This window comes from Rhinoderma darwinii, chromosome 4 (genome assembly GCF_050947455.1).
Source record: "Rhinoderma darwinii isolate aRhiDar2 chromosome 4, aRhiDar2.hap1, whole genome shotgun sequence".
Classification (NCBI taxonomy): Eukaryota; Metazoa; Chordata; class Amphibia; order Anura; family Rhinodermatidae; genus Rhinoderma; species Rhinoderma darwinii.
Window position 1 is genome coordinate 1,127,501 of NC_134690.1, and position 19,162 is coordinate 1,146,662.

The following is a 19,162-nucleotide window of genomic DNA, read 5'->3' on the forward strand; positions in this document are numbered from 1 at the left end:
AGCGGGATCGATACCCGCATTCTCCAATAGTTTTGATTGCAGTTCTTCTCAAAACACGGGACAATTTTCCTCTCGTTGCTTGCTCATGAAACATATTTGCAAGCTTAGGAAACAGGCAGTGGCAAGCTTAGAAGGCAAGCTTAGAAGACAAGCAACAGCAGAGTGGCGCAGCGGAAGCGTGCTGGGCCCATAACCCAGAGGTCGATGGATCGAAACCATCCTCTGCTAAGTGCTCTTATCCAGCTTTTTAAATCTCAATTTCTCATACTACCCATTGTCTCTACTTCAACAGAGGGGGGCAGGTGTAGACCTCTGGGCCAACAACCAAAAAAGCCAAAGGATCTGCATCATTTCTTCTACATTGCCACTTTCTTAGCCTGATTTGGGGATTTTTTTTTTCCTCCTCAAAATTCTTGACTCCTAGCATGTTAGAAAATGGTAAAACCTATGGGTAACCTATACTTTTACAACACCTGGCACCCCGCAAGCTCCACACTCTTCCTTTCCTTACGGCAGAGTGACATCCATACTTAAAAAAAAAAAAAAAAAAGCTTTAATACAACCGGTTTACCAACATGGGTAAATCACACCTGTGGTGTCTCAAGCACCACAGCCCAGCGGCACAAATGGGGAATTAGCTCAAATGGTAGAGCGCTCGCTTCGCATGCGAGAAGTAGCGGGATCGATACCCGCATTCTCCAATAGTTTTGATTGCAGTTCTTCTCAAAACACGGGACAATTTTCCTCTCGTTGCTTGCTCATGAAACATATTTGCAAGCTTAGGAAACAGGCAGTGGCAAGCTTAGAAGGCAAGCTTAGAAGACAAGCAACAGCAGAGTGGCACAGCGGAAGCGTGCTGGGCCCATAACCCAGAGGTCGATGGATCGAAACCATCCTCTGCTAAGTGCTCTTATCCAGCTTTTTAAATCTCAATTTCTCATACTACCCATTGTCTCTACTTCAACAGAGGGGGGCAGGTGTAGACCTCTGGACCAACAACCAAAAAAGCCAAAGGATCTGCACCATTTCTTCTACATTGCCACTTTCTTAGCCTGATTTGGGGATTTTTTTTTTCCTCCTCAAAATTCTTGACTCCTAGCATGTTAGAAAATGGTAAAACCTATGGGTAACCTATACTTTTACAACACCTGGCACCCCGCAAGCTCCACACTCTTCCTTTCCTTACGGCAGAGTGACATCCATACTTAAAAAAAAAAAAAAAAAAAGCTTTAATACAACCGGTTTACCAACATGGGTAAATCACACCTGTGGCGTCTCAAGCACCACAGCCCAGCGGCACAAATGGGGAATTAGCTCAAATGGTAGAGCGCTCGCTTCGCATGCGAGAAGTAGCGGGATCGATACCCGCATTCTCCAATAGTTTTGATTGCAGTTCTTCTCAAAACACGGGGCAATTTTCCTCTCGTTGCTTGCTCATGAAACATATTTGCAAGCTTAGGAAACAGGCAGTGGCAAGCTTAGGAGGCAAGCTTAGAAGACAAGCAACAGCAGAGTGGCGCAGCGGAAGCGTGCTGGGCCCATAACCCAGCGGTCGATGGATCGAAACCATCCTCTGCTAAGTGCTCTTATCCAGCTTTTGAAATCTCAATTTCTCATACTACCCATTGTCTCTACTTCAACAGAGGGGGGCAGGTGTAGACCTCTGGGCCAACAACCAAAAAAGCCAAAGGATCTGCATCATTTCTTCTATATTGCCACTTTCTTAGCCTGATTTGGGGATTTTTTTTTTCCTCCTCAAAATTCTTGACTCCTAGCATGTTAGAAAATGGTAAAACCTATGGGTAACCTATACTTTTACAACACCTGGCACCCCGCAAGCTCCACACTCTTCCTTTCCTTACGGCAGAGTGACATCCATACTTAAAAAAAAAAAAAAAAAGCTTTAATACAACCGGTTTACCAACATGGGTAAATCACACCTGTGGCGTCTCAAGCACCTCAGCCCAGCGGCACAAATGGGGAATTAGCTCAAATGGTAGAGCGCTCGCTTCGCATGCGAGAAGTAGCGGGATCGATACCCGCATTCTCCAATAGTTTTGATTGCAGTTCTTCTCAAAACACGGGACAATTTTCCTCTCGTTGCTTGCTCATGAAACATATTTGCAAGCTTAGGAAACAGGCAGTGGCAAGCTTAGAAGGCAAGCTTAGAAGACAAGCAACAGCAGAGTGGCACAGCGGAAGCGTGCTGGGCCCATAACCCAGAGGTCGATGGATCGAAACCATCCTCTGCTAAGTGCTCTTATCCAGCTTTTTAAATCTCAATTTCTCATACTACCCATTGTCTCTACTTCAACAGAGGGGGGGCAGGTGTAGACTTCTGGGCCAACAACCAAAAATCCAAAGGATCTGCACCATTTCTTCTACATTGCCACTTTCTTAGCCTGATTTGGGGATTTTTTTTTTCCTCCTCAAAATTCTTGACTCCTAGCATGTTAGAAAATGGTAAAACCTATGGGTAACCTATACTTTTACAACACCTGGCACCCCGCAAGCTCCACACTCTTCCTTTCCTTACGGCAGAGTGACATCCATACTTAAAAAAAAAAAAAAAAAAAGCTTTAATACAACCGGTTTACCAACATGGGTAAATCACACCTGTGGCGTCTCAAGCACCACAGCCCAGCGGCACAAATGGGGAATTAGCTCAAATGGTAGAGCGCTCGCTTCGCATGCGAGAAGTAGCGGGATCGATACCCGCATTCTCCAATAGTTTTGATTGCAGTTCTTCTCAAAACACGGGACAATTTTCCTCTCGTTGCTTGCTCATGAAACATATTTGCAAGCTTAGGAAACAGGCAGTGGCAAGCTTAGGAGGCAAGCTTAGAAGACAAGCAACAGCAGAGTGGCGCAGCGGAAGCGTGCTGGGCCCATAACCCAGAGGTCGATGGATCGAAACCATCCTCTGCTAAGTGCTCTTATCCAGCTTTTTAAATCTCAATTTCTCATACTACCCATTGTCTCTACTTCAACAGAGGGGGGCAGGTGTAGACCTCTGGGCCAACAACCAAAAAAGCCAAAGGATCTGCACCATTTCTTCTACATTGCCACTTTCTTAGCCTGATTTGGGGATTTTTTTTTTCCTCCTCAAAATTCTTGACTCCTAGCATGTTAGAAAATGGTAAAACCTATGGGTAACCTATACTTTTACAACACCTGGCACCCCGCAAGCTCCACACTCTTCCTTTCCTTACGGCAGAGTGACATCCATACTTAAAAAAAAAAAAAAAAAAAGCTTTAATACAACCGGTTTACCAACATGGGTAAATCACACCTGTGGCGTCTCAAGCACCACAGCCCTGCGGCACAAATGGGGAATTAGCTCAAATGGTAGAGCGCTCGCTTCGCATGCGAGAAGTAGCGGGATCGATACCCGCATTCTCCAATAGTTTTGATTGCAGTTCTTCTCAAAACACGGGGCAATTTTCCTCTCGTTGCTTGCTCATGAAACATATTTGCAAGCTTAGGAAACAGGCAGTGGCAAGCTTAGGAGGCAAGCTTAGAAGACAAGCAACAGCAGAGTGGCGCAGCGGAAGCGTGCTGGGCCCATAACCCAGAGGTCGATGGATCGAAACCATCCTCTGCTAAGTGCTCTTATCCAGCTTTTTAAATCTCAATTTCTCATACTACCCATTGTCTCTACTTCAACAGAGGGGGGCAGGTGTAGACCTCTGGGCCAACAACCAAAAAAGCCAAAGGATCTGCATCATTTCTTCTACATTGCCACTTTCTTAGCCTGATTTGGGGATTTTTTTTTTCCTCCTCAAAATTCTTGACTCCTAGCATGTTAGAAAATGGTAAAACCTATGGGTAACCTATACTTTTACAACACCTGGCACCCCGCAAGCTCCACACTCTTCCTTTCCTTACGGCAGAGTGACATCCATACTTTAAAAAAAAAAAAAAAAAGCTTTAATACAACCGGTTTACCAACATGGGTAAATCACACCTGTGGCGTCTCAAGCACCACAGCCCAGCGGCACAAATGGGGAATTAGCTCAAATGGTAGAGCGCTCGCTTCGCATGCGAGAAGTAGCAGGATCGATACCCGCATTCTCCAATAGTTTTGATTGCAGTTCTTCTCAAAACACGGGACAATTTTCCTCTCGTTGCTTGCTCATGAAACATATTTGCAAGCTTAGGAAACAGGCAGTGGCAAGCTTAGGAGGCAAGCTTAGAAGACAAGCAACAGCAGAGTGGCGCAGCGGAAGCGTGCTGGGCCCATAACCCAGAGGTCGATGGATCGAAACCATCTTCTGCTAAGTGCTCTTATCCAGCTTTTTAAATCTCAATTTCTCATACTACCCATTGTCTCTACTTCAACAGAGGGGGGCAGGTGTAGACCTCTGGGCCAACAACCAAAAAAGCCAAAGGATCTGCACCATTTCTTCTACATTGCCACTTTCTTAGCCTGATTTGGGGATTTTTTTTTTCCTCCTCAAAATTCTTGACTCCTAGCATGTTAGAAAATGGTAAAACCTATGGGTAACCTATACTTTTACAACACCTGGCACCCCGCAAGCTCCACACTCTTCCTTTCCTTACGGCAGAGTGACATCCATACTTAAAAAAAAAAAAAAAAAAAAAAGCTTTAATACAACCGGTTTACCAACATGGGTAAATCACACCTGTGGCGTCTCAAGCACCACAGCCCTGCGGCACAAATGGGGAATTAGCTCAAATGGTAGAGCGCTCGCTTCGCATGCGAGAAGTAGCGGGATCGATACCCGCATTCTCCAATAGTTTTGATTGCAGTTCTTCTCAAAACACGGGACAATTTTCCTCTCGTTGCTTGCTCATGAAACATATTTGCAAGCTTAGGAAACAGGCAGTGGCAAGCTTAGAAGGCAAGCTTAGAAGACAAGCAACAGCAGAGTGGCACAGCGGAAGCGTGCTGGGCCCATAACCCAGAGGTCGATGGATCGAAACCATCCTCTGCTAAGTGCTCTTATCCAGCTTTTTAAATCTCAATTTCTCATACTACCCATTGTCTCTACTTCAACAGAGGGGGGCAGGTGTAGACTTCTGGGCCAACAACCAAAAATCCAAAGGATCTGCACCATTTCTTCTACATTGCCACTTTCTTAGCCTGATTTGGGGATTTTTTTTTTCCTCCTCAAAATTCTTGACTCCTAGCATGTTAGAAAATGGTAAAACCTATGGGTAACCTATACTTTTACAACACCTGGCACCCCGCAAGCTCCACACTCTTCCTTTCCTTACGGCAGAGTGACATCCATACTTAAAAAAAAAAAAAAAAAAAGCTTTAATACAACCGGTTTACCAACATGGGTAAATCACACCTGTGGCGTCTCAAGCACCACAGCCCAGCGGCACAAATGGGGAATTAGCTCAAATGGTAGAGCGCTCGCTTCGCATGCGAGAAGTAGCGGGATCGATACCCGCATTCTCCAATAGTTTTGATTGCAGTTCTTCTCAAAACACGGGGCAATTTTCCTCTCGTTGCTTGCTCATGAAACATATTTGCAAGCTTAGGAAACAGGCAGTGGCAAGCTTAGGAGGCAAGCTTAGAAGACAAGCAACAGCAGAGTGGCGCAGCGGAAGCGTGCTGGGCCCATAACCCAGCGGTCGATGGATCGAAACCATCCTCTGCTAAGTGCTCTTATCCAGCTTTTTAAATCTCAATTTCTCATACTACCCATTGTCTCTACTTCAACAGAGGGGGGCAGGTGTAGACCTCTGGGCCAACAACCAAAAAAGCCAAAGGATCTGCATCATTTCTTCTACATTGCCACTTTCTTAGCCTGATTTGGGGATTTTTTTTTTCCTCCTCAAAATTCTTGACTCCTAGCATGTTAGAAAATGGTAAAACCTATGGGTAACCTATACTTTTACAACACCTGGCACCCCGCAAGCTCCACACTCTTCCTTTCCTTACGGCAGAGTGACATCCATACTTAAAAAAAAAAAAAAAAAAGCTTTAATACAACCGGTTTACCAACATGGGTAAATCACACCTGTGGCGTCTCAAGCACCACAGCCCAGCGGCACAAATGGGGAATTAGCTCAAATGGTAGAGCGCTCGCTTCGCATGCGAGAAGTAGCGGGATCGATACCCGCATTCTCCAATAGTTTTGATTGCAGTTCTTCTCAAAACACGGGACAATTTTCCTCTCGTTGCTTGCTCATGAAACATATTTGCAAGCTTAGGAAACAGGCAGTGGCAAGCTTAGGAGGCAAGCTTAGAAGACAAGCAACAGCAGAGTGGCGCAGCGGAAGCGTGCTGGGCCCATAACCCAGAGGTCGATGGATCGAAACCATCCTCTGCTAAGTGCTCTTATCCAGCTTTTTAAATCTCAATTTCTCATACTACCCATTGTCTCTACTTCAACAGAGGGGGGCAGGTGTAGACCTCTGGGCCAACAACCAAAAAAGCCAAAGGATCTGCACCATTTCTTCTACATTGCCACTTTCTTAGCCTGATTTGGGGATTTTTTTTTTCCTCCTCAAAATTCTTGACTCCTAGCATGTTAGAAAATGGTAAAACCTATGGGTAACCTATACTTTTACAACACCTGGCACCCCGCAAGCTCCACACTCTTCCTTTCCTTACGGCAGAGTGACATCCATACTTAAAAAAAAAAAAAAAAAAAGCTTTAATACAACCGGTTTACCAACATGGGTAAATCACACCTGTGGCGTCTCAAGCACCACAGCCCAGCGGCACAAATGGGGAATTAGCTCAAATGGTAGAGCGCTCGCTTCGCATGCGAGAAGTAGCGGGATCGATACCCGCATTCTCCAATAGTTTTGATTGCAGTTCTTCTCAAAACACGGGACAATTTTCCTCTCGTTGCTTGCTCATGAAACATATTTGCAAGCTTAGGAAACAGGCAGTGGCAAGCTTAGAAGGCAAGCTTAGAAGACAAGCAACAGCAGAGTGGCGCAGCGGAAGCGTGCTGGGCCCATAACCCAGAGGTCGATGGATCGAAACCATCCTCTGCTAAGTGCTCTTATCCAGCTTTTTAAATCTCAATTTCTCATACTACCCATTGTCTCTACTTCAACAGAGGGGGGCAGGTGTAGACCTCTGGGCCAACAACCAAAAAAGCCAAAGGATCTGCACCATTTCTTCTACATTGCCACTTTCTTAGCCTGATTTGGGGATTTTTTTTTTCCTCCTCAAAATTCTTGACTCCTAGCATGTTAGAAAATGGTAAAACCTATGGGTAACCTATACTTTTACAACACCTGGCACCCCGCAAGCTCCACACTCTTCCTTTCCTTACGGCAGAGAGACATCCATACTTAAAAAAAAAAAAAAAAAAAAAAAAAAAAAGCTTTAATACAACCGGTTTACCAACATGGGTAAATCACACCTGTGGCGTCTCAAGCACCACAGCCCAGCGGCACAAATGGGGAATTAGCTCAAATGGTAGAGCGCTCGCTTCGCATGCGAGAAGTAGCGGGATCGATACCCGCATTCTCCAATAGTTTTGATTGCAGTTCTTCTCAAAACACGGGGCAATTTTCCTCTCGTTGCTTGCTCATGAAACATATTTGCAAGCTTAGGAAACAGGCAGTGGCAAGCTTAGGAGGCAAGCTTAGAAGACAAGCAACAGCAGAGTGGCACAGCGGAAGCGTGCTGGGCCCATAACCCAGAGGTCGATGGATCGAAACCATCCTCTGCTAAGTGCTCTTATCCAGCTTTTTAAATCTCAATTTCTCATACTACCCATTGTCTCTACTTCAACAGAGGGGGGCAGGTGTAGACCTCTGGGCCAACAACCAAAAAAGCCAAAGGATCTGCACCATTTCTTCTACATTGCCACTTTCTTAGCCTGATTTGGGGATTTTTTTTTTCCTCCTCAAAATTCTTGACTCCTAGCATGTTAGAAAATGGTAAAACCTATGGGTAACCTATACTTTTACAACACCTGGCACCCCGCAAGCTCCACACTCTTCCTTTCCTTACGGCAGAGTGACATCCATACTTAAAAAAAAAAAAAAAAAAAGCTTTAATACAACCGGTTTACCAACATGGGTAAATCACACCTGTGGCGTCTCAAGCACCACAGCCCTGCGGCACAAATGGGGAATTAGCTCAAATGGTAGAGCGCTCGCTTCGCATGCGAGAAGTAGCAGGATCGATGCCCGCATTCTCCAATAGTTTTGATTGCAGTTCTTCTCAAAACACGGGACAATTTTCCTCTCGTTGCTTGCTCATGAAACATATTTGCAAGCTTAGGAAACAGGCAGTGGCAAGCTTAGAAGGCAAGCTTAGAAGACAAGCAACAGCAGAGTGGCACAGCGGAAGCGTGCTGGGCCCATAACCCAGAGGTCGATAGGTCGATGGATCGAAACCATCCTCTGCTAAGTGCTCTTATCCAGCTTTTTAAATCTCAATTTCTCATACTACCCATTGTCTCTACTTCAACAGAGGGGGGCAGGTGTAGACCTCTGGGCCAACAACCAAAAAAGCCAAAGGATCTGCACCATTTCTTCTACATTGCCACTTTCTTAGCCTGATTTGGGGATTTTTTTTTTCCTCCTCAAAATTCTTGACTCCTAGCATGTTAGAAAATGGTAAAACCTATGGGTAACCTATACTTTTACAACACCTGGCACCCCGCAAGCTCCACACTCTTCCTTTCCTTACGGCAGAGTGACATCCATACTTAAAAAAAAAAAAAAAAAAAGCTTTAATACAACCGGTTTACCAACATGGGTAAATCACACCTGTGGCGTCTCAAGCACCACAGCCCTGCGGCACAAATGGGGAATTAGCTCAAATGGTAGAGCGCTCGCTTCGCATGCGAGAAGTAGCAGGATCGATGCCCGCATTCTCCAATAGTTTTGATTGCAGTTCTTCTCAAAACACGGGACAATTTTCCTCTCGTTGCTTGCTCATGAAACATATTTGCAAGCTTAGGAAACAGGCAGTGGCAAGCTTAGAAGGCAAGCTTAGAAGACAAGCAACAGCAGAGTGGCACAGCGGAAGCGTGCTGGGCCCATAACCCAGAGGTCGATAGGTCGATGGATCGAAACCATCCTCTGCTAAGTGCTCTTATCCAGCTTTTTAAATCTCAATTTCTCATACTACCCATTGTCTCTACTTCAACAGAGGGGGGCAGGTGTAGACTTCTGGGCCAACAACCAAAAATCCAAAGGATCTGCACCATTTCTTCTACATTGCCACTTTCTTAGCCTGATTTGGGGATTTTTTTTTCCTCCTCAAAATTCTTGACTCCTAGCATGTTAGAAAATGGTAAAACCTATGGGTAACCTATACTTTTACAACACCTGGCACCCCGCAAGCTCCACACTCTTCCTTTCCTTACGGCAGAGTGACATCCATACTTAAAAAAAAAAAAAAAAAAAGCTTTAATACAACCGGTTTACCAACATGGGTAAATCACACCTGTGGCGTCTCAAGCACCACAGCCCAGCGGCACAAATGGGGAATTAGCTCAAATGGTAGAGCGCTCGCTTCGCATGCGAGAAGTAGCGGGATCGATACCCGCATTCTCCAATAGTTTTGATTGCAGTTCTTCTCAAAACACGGGGCAATTTTCCTCTCGTTGCTTGCTCATGAAACATATTTGCAAGCTTAGGAAACAGGCAGTGGCAAGCTTAGGAGGCAAGCTTAGAAGACAAGCAACAGCAGAGTGGCACAGCGGAAGCGTGCTGGGCCCATAACCCAGAGGTCGATGGATCGAAACCATCCTCTGCTAAGTGCTCTTATCCAGCTTTTTAAATCTCAATTTCTCATACTACCCATTGTCTCTACTTCAACAGAGGGGGGCAGGTGTAGACCTCTGGGCCAACAACCAAAAAAGCCAAAGGATCTGCACCATTTCTTCTACATTGCCACTTTCTTAGCCTGATTTGGGGATTTTTTTTTTCCTCCTCAAAATTCTTGACTCCTAGCATGTTAGAAAATGGTAAAACCTATGGGTAACCTATACTTTTACAACACCTGGCACCCCGCAAGCTCCACACTCTTCCTTTCCTTACGGCAGAGTGACATCCATACTTAAAAAAAAAAAAAAAAAAAGCTTTAATACAACCGGTTTACCAACATGGGTAAATCACACCTGTGGCGTCTCAAGCACCACAGCCCTGCGGCACAAATGGGGAATTAGCTCAAATGGTAGAGCGCTCGCTTCGCATGCGAGAAGTAGCAGGATCGATGCCCGCATTCTCCAATAGTTTTGATTGCAGTTCTTCTCAAAACACGGGACAATTTTCCTCTCGTTGCTTGCTCATGAAACATATTTGCAAGCTTAGGAAACAGGCAGTGGCAAGCTTAGAAGGCAAGCTTAGAAGACAAGCAACAGCAGAGTGGCACAGCGGAAGCGTGCTGGGCCCATAACCCAGAGGTCGATAGGTCGATGGATCGAAACCATCCTCTGCTAAGTGCTCTTATCCAGCTTTTTAAATCTCAATTTCTCATACTACCCATTGTCTCTACTTCAACAGAGGGGGGCAGGTGTAGACTTCTGGGCCAACAACCAAAAATCCAAAGGATCTGCACCATTTCTTCTACATTGCCACTTTCTTAGCCTGATTTGGGGATTTTTTTTTTCCTCCTCAAAATTCTTGACTCCTAGCATGTTAGAAAATGGTAAAACCTATGGGTAACCTATACTTTTACAACACCTGGCACCCCGCAAGCTCCACACTCTTCCTTTCCTTACGGCAGAGTGACATCCATACTTAAAAAAAAAAAAAAAAAAAGCTTTAATACAACCGGTTTACCAACATGGGTAAATCACACCTGTGGCGTCTCAAGCACCACAGCCCAGCGGCACAAATGGGGAATTAGCTCAAATGGTAGAGCGATCGCTTCGCATGCGAGAAGTAGCGGGATCGATACCCGCATTCTCCAATAGTTTTGATTGCAGTTCTTCTCAAAACACGGGGCAATTTTCCTCTCGTTGCTTGCTCATGAAACATATTTGCAAGCTTAGGAAACAGGCAGTGGCAAGCTTAGGAGGCAAGCTTAGAAGACAAGCAACAGCAGAGTGGCACAGCGGAAGCGTGCTGGGCCCATAACCCAGAGGTCGATGGATCGAAACCATCCTCTGCTAAGTGCTCTTATCCAGCTTTTTAAATCTCAATTTCTCATACTACCCATTGTCTCTACTTCAACAGAGGGGGGCAGGTGTAGACCTCTGGGCCAACAACCAAAAAAGCCAAAGGATCTGCACCATTTCTTCTACATTGCCACTTTCTTAGCCTGATTTGGGGATTTTTTTTTTCCTCCTCAAAATTCTTGACTCCTAGCATGTTAGAAAATGGTAAAACCTATGGGTAACCTATACTTTTACAACACCTGGCACCCCGCAAGCTCCACACTCTTCCTTTCCTTACGGCAGAGTGACATCCATACTTAAAAAAAAAAAAAAAAAAAGCTTTAATACAACCGGTTTACCAACATGGGTAAATCACACCTGTGGCGTCTCAAGCACCACAGCCCTGCGGCACAAATGGGGAATTAGCTCAAATGGTAGAGCGCTCGCTTCGCATGCGAGAAGTAGCAGGATCGATGCCCGCATTCTCCAATAGTTTTGATTGCAGTTCTTCTCAAAACACGGGACAATTTTCCTCTCGTTGCTTGCTCATGAAACATATTTGCAAGCTTAGGAAACAGGCAGTGGCAAGCTTAGAAGGCAAGCTTAGAAGACAAGCAACAGCAGAGTGGCACAGCGGAAGCGTGCTGGGCCCATAACCCAGAGGTCGATGGATCGAAACCATCCTCTGCTAAGTGCTCTTATCCAGCTTTTTAAATCTCAATTTCTCATACTACCCATTGTCTCTACTTCAACAGAGGGGGGCAGGTGTAGACTTCTGGGCCAACAACCAAAAATCCAAAGGATCTGCACCATTTCTTCTACATTGCCACTTTCTTAGCCTGATTTGGGGATTTTTTTTTTCCTCCTCAAAATTCTTGACTCCTAGCATGTTAGAAAATGGTAAAACCTATGGGTAACCTATACTTTTACAACACCTGGCACCCCGCAAGCTCCACACTCTTCCTTTCCTTACGGCAGAGTGACATCCATACTTAAAAAAAAAAAAAAAAAAAGCTTTAATACAACCGGTTTACCAACATGGGTAAATCACACCTGTGGCGTCTCAAGCACCACAGCCCAGCGGCACAAATGGGGAATTAGCTCAAATGGTAGAGCGCTCGCTTCGCATGCGAGAAGTAGCGGGATCGATGCCCACATTCTCCAATAGTTTTGATTGCAGTTCTTCTCAAAACACGGGGCAATTTTCCTCTCGTTGCTTGCTCATGAAACATATTTGCAAGCTTAGGAAACAGGCAGTGGCAAGCTTAGGAGGCAAGCTTAGAAGACAAGCAACAGCAGAGTGGCACAGCGGAAGCGTGCTGGGCCCATAACCCAGAGGTCGATGGATCGAAACCATCCTCTGCTAAGTGCTCTTATCCAGCTTTTTAAATCTCAATTTCTCATACTACCCATTGTCTCTACTTCAACAGAGGTGGGCAGGTGTAGACCTCTGGGCCAACAACCAAAAAAGCCAAAGGATCTGCACCATTTCTTCTACATTGCCACTTTCTTAGCCTGATTTGGGGATTTTTTTTTTCCTCCTCAAAATTCTTGACTCCTAGCATGTTAGAAAATGGTAAAACCTATGGGTAACCTATACTTTTACAACACCTGGCACCCCGCAAGCTCCACACTCTTCCTTTCCTTACGGCAGAGTGACATCCATACTTAAAAAAAAAAAAAAAAAAAGCTTTAATACAACCGGTTTACCAACATGGGTAAATCACACCTGTGGCGTCTCAAGCACCACAGCCCAGCGGCACAAATGGGGAATTAGCTCAAATGGTAGAGCGCTCGCTTCGCATGCGAGAAGTAGCGGGATCGATACCCGCATTCTCCAATAGTTTTGATTGCAGTTCTTCTCAAAACACGGGGCAATTTTCCTCTCGTTGCTTGCTCATGAAACATATTTGCAAGCTTAGGAAACAGGCAGTGGCAAGCTTAGGAGGCAAGCTTAGAAGACAAGCAACAGCAGAGTGGCACAGCGGAAGCGTGCTGGGCCCATAACCCAGAGGTCGATGGATCGAAACCATCCTCTGCTAAGTGCTCTTATCCAGCTTTTTAAATCTCAATTTCTCATACTACCCATTGTCTCTACTTCAACAGAGGGGGGCAGGTGTAGACCTCTGGGCCAACAACCAAAAAAGCCAAAGGATCTGCACCATTTCTTCTACATTGCCACTTTCTTAGCCTGATTTGGGGATTTTTTTTTTCCTCCTCAAAATTCTTGACTCCTAGCATGTTAGAAAATGGTAAAACCTATGGGTAACCTATACTTTTACAACACCTGGCACCCCGCAAGCTCCACACTCTTCCTTTCCTTACGGCAGAGTGACATCCATACTTAAAAAAAAAAAAAAAAAAAGCTTTAATACAACCGGTTTACCAACATGGGTAAATCACACCTGTGGCGTCTCAAGCACCACAGCCCTGCGGCACAAATGGGGAATTAGCTCAAATGGTAGAGCGCTCGCTTCGCATGCGAGAAGTAGCAGGATCGATGCCCGCATTCTCCAATAGTTTTGATTGCAGTTCTTCTCAAAACACGGGACAATTTTCCTCTCGTTGCTTGCTCATGAAACATATTTGCAAGCTTAGGAAACAGGCAGTGGCAAGCTTAGAAGGCAAGCTTAGAAGACAAGCAACAGCAGAGTGGCACAGCGGAAGCGTGCTGGGCCCATAACCCAGAGGTCGATAGGTCGATGGATCGAAACCATCCTCTGCTAAGTGCTCTTATCCAGCTTTTTAAATCTCAATTTCTCATACTACCCATTGTCTCTACTTCAACAGAGGGGGGCAGGTGTAGACTTCTGGGCCAACAACCAAAAATCCAAAGGATCTGCACCATTTCTTCTACATTGCCACTTTCTTAGCCTGATTTGGGGATTTTTTTTTTCCTCCTCAAAATTCTTGACTCCTAGCATGTTAGAAAATGGTAAAACCTATGGGTAACCTATACTTTTACAACACCTGGCACCCCGCAAGCTCCACACTCTTCCTTTCCTTACGGCAGAGTGACATCCATACTTAAAAAAAAAAAAAAAAAAAGCTTTAATACAACCGGTTTACCAACATGGGTAAATCACACCTGTGGCGTCTCAAGCACCACAGCCCAGCGGCACAAATGGGGAATTAGCTCAAATGGTAGAGCGCTCGCTTCGCATGCGAGAAGTAGCGGGATCGATACCCGCATTCTCCAATAGTTTTGATTGCAGTTCTTCTCAAAACACGGGGCAATTTTCCTCTCGTTGCTTGCTCATGAAACATATTTGCAAGCTTAGGAAACAGGCAGTGGCAAGCTTAGGAGGCAAGCTTAGAAGACAAGCAACAGCAGAGTGGCACAGCGGAAGCGTGCTGGGCCCATAACCCAGAGGTCGATGGATCGAAACCATCCTCTGCTAAGTGCTCTTATCCAGCTTTTTAAATCTCAATTTCTCATACTACCCATTGTCTCTACTTCAACAGAGGGGGGCAGGTGTAGACCTCTGGGCCAACAACCAAAAAAGCCAAAGGATCTGCACCATTTCTTCTACATTGCCACTTTCTTAGCCTGATTTGGGGATTTTTTTTTTCCTCCTCAAAATTCTTGACTCCTAGCATGTTAGAAAATGGTAAAACCTATGGGTAACCTATACTTTTACAACACCTGGCACCCCGCAAGCTCCACACTCTTCCTTTCCTTACGGCAGAGTGACATCCATACTTAAAAAAAAAAAAAAAAAAAGCTTTAATACAACCGGTTTACCAACATGGGTAAATCACACCTGTGGCGTCTCAAGCACCACAGCCCTGCGGCACAAATGGGGAATTAGCTCAAATGGTAGAGCGCTCGCTTCGCATGCGAGAAGTAGCAGGATCGATGCCCGCATTCTCCAATAGTTTTGATTGCAGTTCTTCTCAAAACACGGGACAATTTTCCTCTCGTTGCTTGCTCATGAAACATATTTGCAAGCTTAGGAAACAGGCAGTGGCAAGCTTAGAAGGCAAGCTTAGAAGACAAGCAACAGCAGAGTGGCACAGCGGAAGCGTGCTGGGCCCATAACCCAGAGGTCGATAGGTCGATGGATCGAAACCATCCTCTGCTAAGTGCTCTTATCCAGCTTTTTAAATCTCAATTTCTCATACTACCCATTGTCTCTACTTCAACAGAGGGGGGCAGGTGTAGACTTCTGGGCCAACAACCAAAAATCCAAAGGATCTGCACCATTTCTTCTACATTGCCACTTTCTTAGCCTGATTTGGGGATTTTTTTTTTCCTCCTCAAAATTCTTGACTCCTAGCATGTTAGAAAATGGTAAAACCTATGGGTAACCTATACTTTTACAACACCTGGCACCCCGCAAGCTCCACACTCTTCCTTTCCTTACGGCAGAGTGACATCCATACTTAAAAAAAAAAAAAAAAAAAGCTTTAATACAACCGGTTTACCAACATGGGTAAATCACACCTGTGGCGTCTCAAGCACCACAGCCCAGCGGCACAAATGGGGAATTAGCTCAAATGGTAGAGCGATCGCTTCGCATGCGAGAAGTAGCGGGATCGATACCCGCATTCTCCAATAGTTTTGATTGCAGTTCTTCTCAAAACACGGGGCAATTTTCCTCTCGTTGCTTGCTCATGAAACATATTTGCAAGCTTAGGAAACAGGCAGTGGCAAGCTTAGGAGGCAAGCTTAGAAGACAAGCAACAGCAGAGTGGCACAGCGGAAGCGTGCTGGGCCCATAACCCAGAGGTCGATGGATCGAAACCATCCTCTGCTAAGTGCTCTTATCCAGCTTTTTAAATCTCAATTTCTCATACTACCCATTGTCTCTACTTCAACAGAGGGGGGCAGGTGTAGACCTCTGGGCCAACAACCAAAAAAGCCAAAGGATCTGCACCATTTCTTCTACATTGCCACTTTCTTAGCCTGATTTGGGGATTTTTTTTTTCCTCCTCAAAATTCTTGACTCCTAGCATGTTAGAAAATGGTAAAACCTATGGGTAACCTATACTTTTACAACACCTGGCACCCCGCAAGCTCCACACTCTTCCTTTCCTTACGGCAGAGTGACATCCATACTTAAAAAAAAAAAAAAAAAAAGCTTTAATACAACCGGTTTACCAACATGGGTAAATCACACCTGTGGCGTCTCAAGCACCACAGCCCTGCGGCACAAATGGGGAATTAGCTCAAATGGTAGAGCGCTCGCTTCGCATGCGAGAAGTAGCAGGATCGATGCCCGCATTCTCCAATAGTTTTGATTGCAGTTCTTCTCAAAACACGGGACAATTTTCCTCTCGTTGCTTGCTCATGAAACATATTTGCAAGCTTAGGAAACAGGCAGTGGCAAGCTTAGAAGGCAAGCTTAGAAGACAAGCAACAGCAGAGTGGCACAGCGGAAGCGTGCTGGGCCCATAACCCAGAGGTCGATGGATCGAAACCATCCTCTGCTAAGTGCTCTTATCCAGCTTTTTAAATCTCAATTTCTCATACTACCCATTGTCTCTACTTCAACAGAGGGGGGCAGGTGTAGACTTCTGGGCCAACAACCAAAAATCCAAAGGATCTGCACCATTTCTTCTACATTGCCACTTTCTTAGCCTGATTTGGGGATTTTTTTTTTCCTCCTCAAAATTCTTGACTCCTAGCATGTTAGAAAATGGTAAAACCTATGGGTAACCTATACTTTTACAACACCTGGCACCCCGCAAGCTCCACACTCTTCCTTTCCTTACGGCAGAGTGACATCCATACTTAAAAAAAAAAAAAAAAAAAGCTTTAATACAACCGGTTTACCAACATGGGTAAATCACACCTGTGGCGTCTCAAGCACCACAGCCCAGCGGCACAAATGGGGAATTAGCTCAAATGGTAGAGCGCTCGCTTCGCATGCGAGAAGTAGCGGGATCGATGCCCACATTCTCCAATAGTTTTGATTGCAGTTCTTCTCAAAACACGGGGCAATTTTCCTCTCGTTGCTTGCTCATGAAACATATTTGCAAGCTTAGGAAACAGGCAGTGGCAAGCTTAGGAGGCAAGCTTAGAAGACAAGCAACAGCAGAGTGGCACAGCGGAAGCGTGCTGGGCCCATAACCCAGAGGTCGATGGATCGAAACCATCCTCTGCTAAGTGCTCTTATCCAGCTTTTTAAATCTCAATTTCTCATACTACCCATTGTCTCTACTTCAACAGAGGTGGGCAGGTGTAGACCTCTGGGCCAACAACCAAAAAAGCCAAAGGATCTGCACCATTTCTTCTACATTGCCACTTTCTTAGCCTGATTTGGGGATTTTTTTTTTCCTCCTCAAAATTCTTGACTCCTAGCATGTTAGAAAATGGTAAAACCTATGGGTAACCTATACTTTTACAACACCTGGCACCCCGCAAGCTCCACACTCTTCCTTTCCTTACGGCAGAGTGACATCCATACTTAAAAAAAAAAAAAAAAAAAGCTTTAATACAACCGGTTTACCAACATGGGTAAATCACACCTGTGGCGTCTCAAGCACCACAGCCCAGCGGCACAAATGGGGAATTAGCTCAAATGGTAGAGCGCTCGCTTCGCATGCGAGAAGTAGCGGGATCGATACCCGCATTCTCCAATAGTTTTGATTGCAGTTCTTCTCAAAACACGGGGCAATTTTCCTCTCGTTGCTTGCTCATGAAACATATTTGCAAGCTTAGGAAACAGGCAGTGGCAAGCTTAGGAGGCAAGCTTAGAAGACAAGCAACAGCAGAGTGGCACAGCGGAAGCGTGCTGGGCCCATAACCCAGAGGTCGATGGATCGAAACCATCCTCTGCTAAGTGCTCTTATCCAGCTTTTTAAATCTCAATTTCTCATACTACCCATTGTCTCTACTTCAACAGAGGGGGGCAGGTGTAGACCTCTGGGCCAACAACCAAAAAAGCCAAAGGATCTGCACCATTTCTTCTACATTGCCACTTTCTTAGCCTGATTTGGGGATTTTTTTTTTCCTCCTCAAAATTCTTGACTCCTAGCATGTTAGAAAATGGTAAAACCTATGGGTAACCTATACTTTTACAACACCTGGCACCCCGCAAGCTCCACACTCTTCCTTTCCTTACGGCAGAGTGACATCCATACTTAAAAAAAAAAAAAAAAAAAGCTTTAATACAACCGGTTTACCAACATGGGTAAATCACACCTGTGGCGTCTCAAGCACCACAGCCCTGCGGCACAAATGGGGAATTAGCTCAAATGGTAGAGCGCTCGCTTCGCATGCGAGAAGTAGCAGGATCGATGCCCGCATTCTCCAATAGTTTTGATTGCAGTTCTTCTCAAAACACGGGACAATTTTCCTCTCGTTGCTTGCTCATGAAACATATTTGCAAGCTTAGGAAACAGGCAGTGGCAAGCTTAGAAGGCAAGCTTAGAAGACAAGCAACAGCAGAGTGGCACAGCGGAAGCGTGCTGGGCCCATAACCCAGAGGTCGATGGATCGAAACCATCCTCTGCTAAGTGCTCTTATCCAGCTTTTTAAATCTCAATTTCTCATACTACCCATTGTCTCTACTTCAACAGAGGGGGGCAGGTGTAGACTTCTGGGCCAACAACCAAAAATCCAAAGGATCTGCACCATTTCTTCTACATTGCCACTTTCTTAGCCTGATTTGGGGATTTTTTTTTTCCTCCTCAAAATTCTTGACTCCTAGCATGTTAGAAAATGGTAAAACCTATGGGTAACCTATACTTTTACAACACCTGGCACCCCGCAAGCTCCACACTCTTCCTTTCCTTACGGCAGAGTGACATCCATACTTAAAAAAAAAAAAAAAAAAGCTTTAATACAACCGGTTTACCAACATGGGTAAATCACACCTGTGGCGTCTCAAGCACCACAGCCCAGCGGCACAAATGGGGAATTAGCTCAAATGGTAGAGCGATCGCTTCGCATGCGAGAAGTAGCGGGATCGATACCCGCATTCTCCAATAGTTTTGATTGCAGTTCTTCTCAAAACACGGGGCAATTTTCCTCTCGTTGCTTGCTCATGAAACATATTTGCAAGCTTAGGAAACAGGCAGTGGCAAGCTTAGGAGGCAAGCTTAGAAGACAAGCAACAGCAGAGTGGCGCAGCGGAAGCGTGCTGGGCCCATAACCC

General features: G+C 45.2%; 15 non-coding genes across 15 annotated transcripts in view; all 15 read left to right on the top strand.

Moving 5' to 3' along the window:
• TRNAA-CGC (transfer RNA alanine (anticodon CGC)) overlaps positions 1-26 on the top strand; it is a 73-nt gene extending 47 nt beyond the window's left edge. The window contains exon 1 of the tRNA in view: positions 1-26. This exon is cut by the window's left edge and continues 47 nt beyond it. This is a non-coding gene — a tRNA (tRNA-Ala).
• A 602-nt stretch (positions 27-628) lies between these two features.
• TRNAA-CGC (transfer RNA alanine (anticodon CGC)) lies at positions 629-701 on the top strand. The gene has a single exon. It is a non-coding gene; the product is annotated as a tRNA-Ala (tRNA).
• Positions 702-1,304: 603 nt separating this feature from the next.
• TRNAA-CGC (transfer RNA alanine (anticodon CGC)) lies at positions 1,305-1,377 on the top strand. Its single transcript has one exon. It is a non-coding gene; the product is annotated as a tRNA-Ala (tRNA).
• A 601-nt stretch (positions 1,378-1,978) lies between these two features.
• TRNAA-CGC (transfer RNA alanine (anticodon CGC)) lies at positions 1,979-2,051 on the top strand. The gene has a single exon. It is a non-coding gene; the product is annotated as a tRNA-Ala (tRNA).
• A 603-nt stretch (positions 2,052-2,654) lies between these two features.
• On the top strand, positions 2,655-2,727 carry TRNAA-CGC (transfer RNA alanine (anticodon CGC)). Its single transcript has one exon. It is a non-coding gene; the product is annotated as a tRNA-Ala (tRNA).
• A 603-nt stretch (positions 2,728-3,330) lies between these two features.
• On the top strand, positions 3,331-3,403 carry TRNAA-CGC (transfer RNA alanine (anticodon CGC)). Its single transcript has one exon. It is a non-coding gene; the product is annotated as a tRNA-Ala (tRNA).
• Positions 3,404-4,684: 1,281 nt separating this feature from the next.
• Positions 4,685-4,757, top strand: TRNAA-CGC (transfer RNA alanine (anticodon CGC)). The gene has a single exon. It is a non-coding gene; the product is annotated as a tRNA-Ala (tRNA).
• Positions 4,758-5,359: 602 nt separating this feature from the next.
• On the top strand, positions 5,360-5,432 carry TRNAA-CGC (transfer RNA alanine (anticodon CGC)). The gene has a single exon. It is a non-coding gene; the product is annotated as a tRNA-Ala (tRNA).
• A 602-nt stretch (positions 5,433-6,034) lies between these two features.
• Positions 6,035-6,107, top strand: TRNAA-CGC (transfer RNA alanine (anticodon CGC)). The gene has a single exon. It is a non-coding gene; the product is annotated as a tRNA-Ala (tRNA).
• A 603-nt stretch (positions 6,108-6,710) lies between these two features.
• On the top strand, positions 6,711-6,783 carry TRNAA-CGC (transfer RNA alanine (anticodon CGC)). Its single transcript has one exon. It is a non-coding gene; the product is annotated as a tRNA-Ala (tRNA).
• Positions 6,784-7,396: 613 nt separating this feature from the next.
• On the top strand, positions 7,397-7,469 carry TRNAA-CGC (transfer RNA alanine (anticodon CGC)). Its single transcript has one exon. It is a non-coding gene; the product is annotated as a tRNA-Ala (tRNA).
• Positions 7,470-9,438: 1,969 nt separating this feature from the next.
• TRNAA-CGC (transfer RNA alanine (anticodon CGC)) lies at positions 9,439-9,511 on the top strand. The gene has a single exon. It is a non-coding gene; the product is annotated as a tRNA-Ala (tRNA).
• A 3,313-nt stretch (positions 9,512-12,824) lies between these two features.
• Positions 12,825-12,897, top strand: TRNAA-CGC (transfer RNA alanine (anticodon CGC)). The gene has a single exon. It is a non-coding gene; the product is annotated as a tRNA-Ala (tRNA).
• A 1,286-nt stretch (positions 12,898-14,183) lies between these two features.
• On the top strand, positions 14,184-14,256 carry TRNAA-CGC (transfer RNA alanine (anticodon CGC)). Its single transcript has one exon. It is a non-coding gene; the product is annotated as a tRNA-Ala (tRNA).
• A 3,313-nt stretch (positions 14,257-17,569) lies between these two features.
• TRNAA-CGC (transfer RNA alanine (anticodon CGC)) lies at positions 17,570-17,642 on the top strand. Its single transcript has one exon. It is a non-coding gene; the product is annotated as a tRNA-Ala (tRNA).
• Positions 17,643-19,162: the final 1,520 nt, after the last annotated feature.